The sequence below is a fragment of the Primulina huaijiensis genome, chromosome 9 (genome assembly GCF_012295235.1).
Source record: "Primulina huaijiensis isolate GDHJ02 chromosome 9, ASM1229523v2, whole genome shotgun sequence".
Classification (NCBI taxonomy): Eukaryota; Viridiplantae; Streptophyta; class Magnoliopsida; order Lamiales; family Gesneriaceae; genus Primulina; species Primulina huaijiensis.
The window spans coordinates 10,697,275-10,706,831 of NC_133314.1; positions in this window are offsets into that span (position 1 = coordinate 10,697,275).

The window sequence follows — 9,557 nt, forward strand, 5'->3', positions numbered from 1 at the left end:
AATAATGTATTTGAAAATTGTGATTTTCATAAACATTATTATGGACTAAATTAAATTAATTCAAGTGTTGAATTAATTAAACACTAGTGGACCTAGTAGAGTCCAAATAATTAAATTAATTCAAGTGTTGGATTAATTAAATCATATTGAGTCTTGTAGAGCTCAATTAAAATAATTATTTAACTAGTGGGACTTGGGTAAATTCAAGTAATGTTTAATTAGTCTCAAATATGTTTGAGATAATTAAATTTAGTCCATGGTTTTTAATTTGATTAAAAACCATATAATATACATGCATGGGAGGTGAAAGGTTGGGAGACTACTTTTTGTGTTTTCAAGGCATGGCATGCAACTTTTGCTTTCAACTTTTTGCATGTCCAAGACAAGTCTCCCTTCCCCCCATTTTTACATACCTTGGCCGAAATTCCTTGACTCTTCTCTCCAAGTTTTTCTCTCATTTTTTTCTTCAAGTGTTGAGGAAGAAATATTCTTCTCATTGAAAAATCTTCTTGTTTTTCTAGTGCAAAACAAGAAGGGATTTACCTAGCAAGTGGTGGGCCTAATTTTTGAAGGAGGAGGAAGCTTGTAGATCTTCATCCATTCAAGAGCCAAGTTGTTTACAACTTGGTTGGTGCCATTCATCAACCTCAAGAGGTTGATAGGTATAATTTTTCTAAACACACTATGTATGACATTTTGTTGTTTTTGTATTTGCTACACCAAGATATGAAGGTGGCCGAAATATTTACATAAAAATTTGATTTTTAAACTTCCGTTGCGCTTCCAGTCACCGTAACCGATCCCCTTTCAAGTGGTATCAGAGCTATGGTTACGTTTTTTGGTGTAGCAAATACATGATATTATGTTGAGATTGATTTCTAACCGAATGAGATGAAAATTTGCAACAAAATCAAGGCCATGTGAGGGGACATTTCGGGCAGCTTGGACTGCCCGTGGGCTGCCCATTTCGGGCAGCAAGGGCAGCCCGAGGGGCTGCACGAACAGCCCCTATTTTAATAAAAAAAAAAAAAAATTTTTTGTTGCCGGAATCCGGCGACGGAGCTCCGTCGACGGCGATGACGACTAGGGTTTTCAAAAGGTGTTTTGAAATATCAAAGTGTCATGGGCCTTGAGTTGTTGGGCCATTGGATGGCTAACACATTTGTGAAATTTTAAATGAGCCAACATGTTTTTGGTGAAAAATGAATTTTTGGGCCCTTAAGTTTAAATTTACAAAAGTTGCAAATATTTTCTCATGAAATAAATAATTTAAGTTGGACTTTAATTATTTATAGTAAATGGTGATTTACAAGAAATTCGGTTATAAATAAATTAATTTGAAAGTAGACAAAGGTGTTTGTATACTTTGTTAATTTAGTTTATAATCGTGGCGGTTAGTGATTGGATCAAGATATATAATATTGGATCAATTAATTATTGTGATAATTAATTGATGGTGTATGATATGTGATATTATGCATGAAGGATGATCAAAAGCCCAAGCCCAATTTGCTAGGTGTATGCTAGGATATTTTGTGTTGAATGATTGTAATAATTATCAAATTTATAAAGTGGGCTTGGTTTATGGCCCGTTCCCACCCCATGAGATGTATCCCTATTTGCCATGGATATTTATTTGTAAATATTAGTATAGTGGATGATCAAGATTGGAAGATGGTGGCCATGATGATTATGAAGATCGAAGACATGTAAATATTGGAAGCTAATGTAATAGTTGCATTTGCATCCCATGCATTTCCCTAGGATTGGACCTAGGCCCGTGTTTAGCTCACACGGGCCATTAGTGTTGGGGCGATTGATCATCCTTATTTTGTTTACTGTTTATAATATATGCATGATATGTTATAAATAATGAGTATGTGCGTTATTATTATGATAATAACAAAGTTGCATGAATCCGGCAAACATACGATCAAACATGGCGAGCTTTTAAATAAAATTAATGATGAGACCTTTCAAAATTAAAAACCCTCATTTTGAATAAGATTCAAAATTAATATCAAGCCCGAAAAGGGGAATTATAAATTTGTTTATAATTTCCATGTCTTCCATCGACAATGGGTGCATGATGAACGCTACCCGTGCTCGGGGCTCGGCTCATATTATTGGGGGGGCCTTGGGTGCCGGAAAGCTGTGACATCCATTGACATGGTGATGTGAACTACGTGGAACTCCCATGATTTCGGCTCATATTATTGAGGGAACTCATGGCGACCGTCCATTAAGGTTCAATATCGATGGGTTAGGCTTGACACGTGAAGATGAACGACGTCATATTATTGGGTCCTAATCAAACGTGAGACAAAAGTTTACGTAGAGGGTTGCATGGAGATGCAATTGGAAACTACCTTTTAGGAATTGTGATTGGCTGATATTATTCGGGATCATAATTCGCTAGTTGGACCTTACGTACCTACTGAGGAAAGGAGTTTCCCGTTTTCACTAGAGGGTAGTGAAAGATGTCAAAACAGTGGGAGCGAATATTTATAAAGTAAAAGTCCATACTTCATATCTTACTAAATATTTTGAAATAGTCATCAACATTTATCTGTTTTCACTTTTCAGTACAAATTGACAATGTCTTCGATTCGCAATCCGATATCTGCAATACTCGACAAACACATGTTAACCGGACCTAATTACCTCACTTGGCTAAGAAACCTAAAAATCGTCTTGAATTCGGAAAGGATAGCATATACACTTACTGAGTCGCCCCCTGTTGAGGCTCCGACTGACTGCACTCCTGAGGAATTGCAGACTTACAAGGAATGGTGTGACCATGACTTGAAAGCCAGGTGTTATATGCTGACTTCTATGAATGATGAGCTACAGAGGCGTTTTGAGGATGCAAAGAGTGCTGCTGACATTCATTTGCATCTCAAGGAGCTCTTTGGAGAGCAAACACGGCCTCTTCGGCATGCTACCGTCAAGGAGCTAATCACTTTACGCATGCGAGATGGGGCCTCGGTCCATGAGCATGGCCTAAAAGTGATTGGGCTCGTGGACAAGCTCGTTGGCATGGATTTGATGTTGCCTTTGGAGTTGACCACTGACGTGTTACTCTTGTCACTGCCTAGCTCGTTTGATCCTTTTGTGGTGAATTTCAATATGAACAAGATGGAGCCGACCCTTGAGGAGTTGGTGAACATGCTTGTGACCTTTGAGTCCACCATCAAGAATGAGAAGCTGGTTCTTTATGTGGGTTCTTCATCTGGTACGAAGATTGATCCACATGGGAAGGGAAAGAAGCGTTCTTTCCAACGTCCCAAGAAGAACGTGCCCTTGATGAGGCAATCTCCGAATCCCGTTGTGGCAGCCACACCAGTTAAGGCTGACAAGACTGCTGATGAATGTCATCACTGCAAGAAGCCTGGACATTGGAGGCGTAACTGCTGGGAATATCTTGCCCAGAAGGGTTCTGGAAATGGTATGTTCTTTATCGAAGTAAACATTTCAATTAACTCTACTTCTTGGGTATTAGATACCGGCTGTGGCTCACATCTCTGTAATGAGTTGCAGGTGATGGGAAGAAGTAGGAGGCTCAAGGAAGGTGAGACCTTCTTGAGAATGGGCAATGGAGCAAGAGTTGCTGCCAAGACCTTAAGAGATGTTTACTTATTGTTGAACAATGATTTTAAGTTATTTTTAAGAGATGTTTTGTTTGTACCTGATTTGGTAAGAAAACATTGTTTCCATTTCTATGTTGATAAAGATGGATATTCTTGTTTATTTGGCAAAGGTGTTTGCAATATTTACAAGAATGAATGTTTGATTGGTACTGGTGAACTTGAAGACGATCTCTATAACTTAAAATTGAAAGATATTCCACTAAATGTCCATTTAAAGGCAGACACCATATGAGATATGGATGAGTAAGTCTCCCAAATATTCTTGTCTTAGAATATGGGGGCCCTGCTTATGTGAAGCAGGTAGTGGGAGATAAAATTGGATTGTTGATCCATTTTATGTAACTTTGTGGGATATCCAAGGAATTAAGTTGGATATTGTTTCTATCATCCCCAAGAAACAAAGGTGTTTGTTTCTAAGAATGCAACCTTTTTGGAAAAGGAATTTCTATTGGATAGAAAAGGGGAGATGATAGAACTCGAAGAGGTTCGAGAGACACCCACAATTGTAGAACCCACACCCGAAGAGCCAAGAGAGGAGATACAAGCTCCTAGAAGATACGAGAGAGTCTCGAGACCACCTATGAGGTATGGTCTGCTTCTTGAAGAGGGCCATGATGAGCCTATTCATGGATGTGATCCAAGGACCTTCAAGGAAGCGTTATCTGATGCCGATTCATCCAAGTGGCTTGAAGCAATGGAATCTGAGATGAATTCCATGCATTCGAACCAAGTGTGGGATCTTATGGATCCACCTGAGGGAACGGTTCCCATAGGGACTTGGGGCGGATGGGAAGGTATTGACCTTCAAGGAGCGATTGGTGGCAAAAGGATATACTCAAAGACAAGGAGTTGACTTTGAGGAAACCTTTTCTCCAATTGCAATGTTCAAGTCTATAAGGATATTGCTAGCCATGGCTGCATGGTATGACCATGAGATATGGCAGATGGATGTCAAGACAGTCTTTCTTAATAGGGATTTTAAGAAAGTGATTTACATGTCTCAACCTGAAAGATTTACATCTATCGGAAGTGAGCATATGGTATGCAAACTTCAGAGATCTATTTATGGTCTAAAGCAGGCATCTAGGAGTTGGAACCTCATATTCGATAATACAATCAAAGAGTTTGGTTTTACTAAGAATCCTGAGGAACCCTGTGTGTATAAGAAGGTCAGTGGGAGTGTGGTGACATTCCTTGTGCTTTATGTTGATGACATTCTACTCATTGGGAATGATGTAGGAATGTTGCAATCAACTAAGATATGGTTAGCGAGTAAGTTCTCGATGCAGGACTTGGGTGAAGCATCTTTTGTATTGGGAATACAGATCTATAGAGATAGTTCAAGAAGATTGCTTGGTCTCACCCAGTCCACATACATGATACCATCGTGAAGCGGTTCTCGATGGATGAGTCCTAGAGAGGACATCTACCAATGTGTCATGGCGTGTCCCTATCCATGTCTATGTCTCCCAAGACTGATGCAGAGATAGCGGCGATGACGAGCATTCCTTATGCATCTGCGATTGGTAGCATCATGTATGGGATGATATCTACACGTCCTGACGTGGTTTTAGCACTAAGTGTAGTGTATAGATATCAATCGAACCCTGGTCTTCCACACTTGAAAACTGTGAAAGACATCCTCAAGTAATTGAGAAGGACCAGTAAGTTGCTATTGGTCTATGGGGTGGAGAACTGAAATTGGAAGGCTATACCGACTCTAGCTTCCAAAGCGATATCGATGACTCAAAGTCAACCTCTAGGTTCGTATTCATGCTCATTGGTGCTGCTGTCTCTTGGAAGAGTTCCAAGCGAGACAGTACTGCGGATTCCACCACTGAGGCCGAATACATTGTTGCATCGGATGCAGCAAAGGAGGCTGTTTGGATAAGGAATTTCGTCCAAGCGTTGGACGTCATTCCTAATGGAGTTGCTCCTATCCCGGTGTTTTGTGAAACACGGGAGCCATAGCTCAGGCAAAGGAGCCAAGGTCTCATCAGAAATCCAAACAAGTATTGAGAAAGTACCACATCCTCGGAGAGATTGTGGAAAGAGAAGTGTCTATCGACTAAGTCGGCTCCGCAGATAATGTTGCTGATCCACTAGCTAAGCCTTTACCTGAACCATTATTCGAGATGCATCGCGAATCAATTGGTTTGAAGTATATGGGTAGTTGGCTCTAGTGCAAGTGGGAGATTGTTAGAGTAGGTGCACGTCGAGCCAAGTGTTGGCCGAGTGTTCACAATGAAACTCTATGTATAAGCAATCTTTATTTTAATAATATTTGAAATTATTGTTTTGGCACATCTTTATCTGTATACCCATGCTAGTTGCATAGATAAAGCCCTTGAATATACAAATAGTAGAAAGAATATGAGATGCTCATATGATGAGTATCATGAAACTCATATTTGGAATACTGTATATTCTAAACGGTTCCTAGTCGATTCAGCCGCCGCTAAGAAGGATATAGGCCGCTCGAGCTTGAGACTAGTATCTGCGATGTGAGTACCATGTTTCATTGGTAGGGGACATTGTGATGTCCGAGCATGCAGATAGGTGCTCCTGGTAGAGTGCACTGAACAACCCTCCATTAAAGGACTTTCCAAGTGGTTCTCACTTATCGAGTGGAAAAGTCCTAGTTTATGGTTGTACACCATTAGTCCTTATGACCCGGGACAACATTGAGACTCTATGTGCTAGAATTACACTTTGACTTGTTTACCGACTCTCATGGGGTCATCAGGTGGCAAGGTTGGGTGTTCTGTCGAAACATATAGGAGTCGATGCATTGTAGTCGGGGATTCACCGCTTACCTACGGGTATGGATATCCTATGTGTTTTTCATGTATATGTAGTTTGAAATCTCTGATCAGAGTATGGTGGTAATTATGAAAGGGGTTTCATAGATTACACCATCGATGCAACTACGACATGACACATAGTATCGATTCATTGACAACTCTCGATAAACCAATGGTTGTCGAATCGGTCGGGATATATGAGATGAAGGGACCGTACTGTACGCTAACCATAATTGAATGGTTCTTGCAGGCACTATCATTTGATACCTAGGGAATCATGTAAGCGATGCTGCTAGACGTTTAACATGATTGGTTGGGTACTATCAGACTTGAGTTCTGACGTTCTTATTATCAAGGAGTTGATAAGTAAGAATGGAGCAATTGGGGTATGCTCGAATAAGGACATGTTTAGTCCGAATCACATGGAGATGTGAACCCGCGGCTAGTTGTATCAATGAACCATTGAGGGCCACACAAGTACTAGCTTTCTAGATCCCGATGAGAAGTAAAATAGTTCAATGTGTTGAACGGCTTATAAATGAGTTTATAAGCGTAAAGAAAATGGAAGTATGACTTCTATGAGAGAAATGTAAATTTTAATTTATGGAAGTGTTCCTAAATTAAAATTTGGCCAAGTGAATAATGTATTTGAAAATTGTGATTTTCATAAACATTATTATGGACTAAATTAAATTAATTCAAGTGTTGAATTAATTAAACACTAGTGGACCTAGTAGAGTCCAAATAATTAAATTAATTCAAGTGTTGGATTAATTAAATCATATTGAGTCTTGTAGAGCTCAATTAAAATAATTATTTAACTAGTGGGACTTGGGTAAATTCAAGTAATGTTTAATTAGTCTCAAATATGTTTGAGATAATTAAATTTAGTCCATGGTTTTTAATTTGATTAAAAACCATATAATATACATGCATGGGAGGTGAAAGGTTGGGAGACTACTTTTTGTGTTTTCAAGGCATGGCATGCAACTTTTGCTTTCAACTTTTTGCATGTCCAAGACAAGTCTCCCTTCCCCCCATTAGACACACCTTGGCCGAAAATTACACACACTTCTCTCCAAGTTTTTCTCTCATTTTTTTTCTTCAAGTGTTGAGGAAGAAATATTCTTCTCATTGAAAAATCTTCTTGTTTTTCTAGTGCAAAACAAGAAGGGATTTACCTAGCAAGTGGTGGGCCTAATTTTTGAAGGAGGAGGAAGCTTGTAGATCTTCATCCATTCAAGAGCCAAGTTGTTTACAACTTGGTTGGTGCCATTCATCAACCTCAAGAGGTTGATAGGTATAATTTTTCTAAACACACTATGTATGACATTTTGTTGTTTTTGTATTTGCTACACCAAGATATGGAGGTGGCCGAAATTTTTACATAAAAATTTGATTTTTAAACTTCCGTTGCGCTTCCGGTCACCGTAACCGATCCCCTTTCAGCATTACCAGTTGGACCATTGACATGGGAAACTTTCAAAACCGTATTTTACAACAAGTATTTCAGTAAAGATGTACGAGCCAATAAAGCCAGCGATTTCCTTAACCTGAAGCAAGGAACAATGTCAATGACAGAATACATACAACAATTTGAAGCTGGAGTTCAATATGTACCATATATTGCACAGGATGACACAAGTAAGGGCGAACACTTCATGCGGGGACTTCGCTCTGAAATTAAAAGAGATGTACGGATGTTGAAGGTTGTTACATATGGAGAGATAGTGGAAAGAGCACTTATGGCAGAACAGGATGAGCAGGACATTGACAGAGATAGACAACAACGAAGGCAGCAGTACTTTCAAAAGAGTCAAGGAACAGAACAAGGCAAAAAGACAGATAGTAAAGGTACTCGATCAGAGGAACCTCGTGGCAAGGGTCCCCCTCCACGTAAGGAACAAGATAGACCACCTTGTCCTAAATGTGGCAAACTTCATGGCGGGGAATGTATGCAAGGTTCCAATGTTTGTTATCGTTGTAAAAAGCTAGGGCATCTCGCCAGGAATTGTCCAAGGAGTTCTGAGAAAGTACAGGGACGCCTTTTCTCCATGACTAAAGAGGAAGTGGATGCAAATACATCGATGATCACTGGTATGTTCTTGATTTCTGGTATTACTGCTATTGTTTTACTAGATTCAGGAGCCACGCATTCCTTTATTTCAGAATCGTTTCTAAGGAGACTGGGCATTACAGCAAGTACAACAGAGGCACAACTCGCCATAGCCTTACCTTCTTGGCAAGAATTACAGACAAATCAGATTGTGCGAGGGTGTCCAATATATGTCCAAGGCCATCAGATGTATGCTGACTTGATAGTTCTGAGGATGACTGATTTTGATGTGATATTGGGAATGGATTGGCTCTCGAAGTACATAGTTACTATTGACTGTGGCATAAAGATGATCAAATTTGCGCCGATAGGAGCTGAACCATTCACAGTAGCAAGTGCAGGTATATCCTTACCTCTTCGGATAATCTCTTGTATGAAAGCTTGTAAATTACTACAAAAAGGGTGTCAAGGATATTTAGCATCTGTGTTAACTATTGATCCGCCTATTTGTGAGTTAAAAGATACAGATGTTGTTTGTGAATTTCCAGAGGTATTTTCGGATGATGTAACAGGCTTACCCCCAGATAGAGAGATCGAATTTGTAATTGATGTTGTGGTAGGAAGTCATCCGATCTCAAAAGCTCTTTATCGATTAGGTCTTACAGAAATGAAAGAATTGAAAGAACAGTTACAGGAGTTGCTTGACAAAGGGTTTATTAGACCGAGCTTTTCACCGTGGGGTGCACCTGTTTTATATGTGAAGAAGAAAGACAATACCCTCCGTCTATGTATTGATTATCGGGAGTTGAACAAAGTGACAATCAAAAAAAAGTATCCACTCCCCAGAATTGATGATATGTTTGATCAATTACAAGGAGCTGCCATCTTTTCGAAGATTGATTTGCGATTAGGCTATCATCAACTAAAAGTGAAATCAGATGATATCTCAAAGACTGCCTTCCGAACCAGGTACAGGCATTATGAATTCCTTGTAATGCCATTTGGACTAACAAATGCACCAGCTGCTTTGATGGATTTTATGAACAG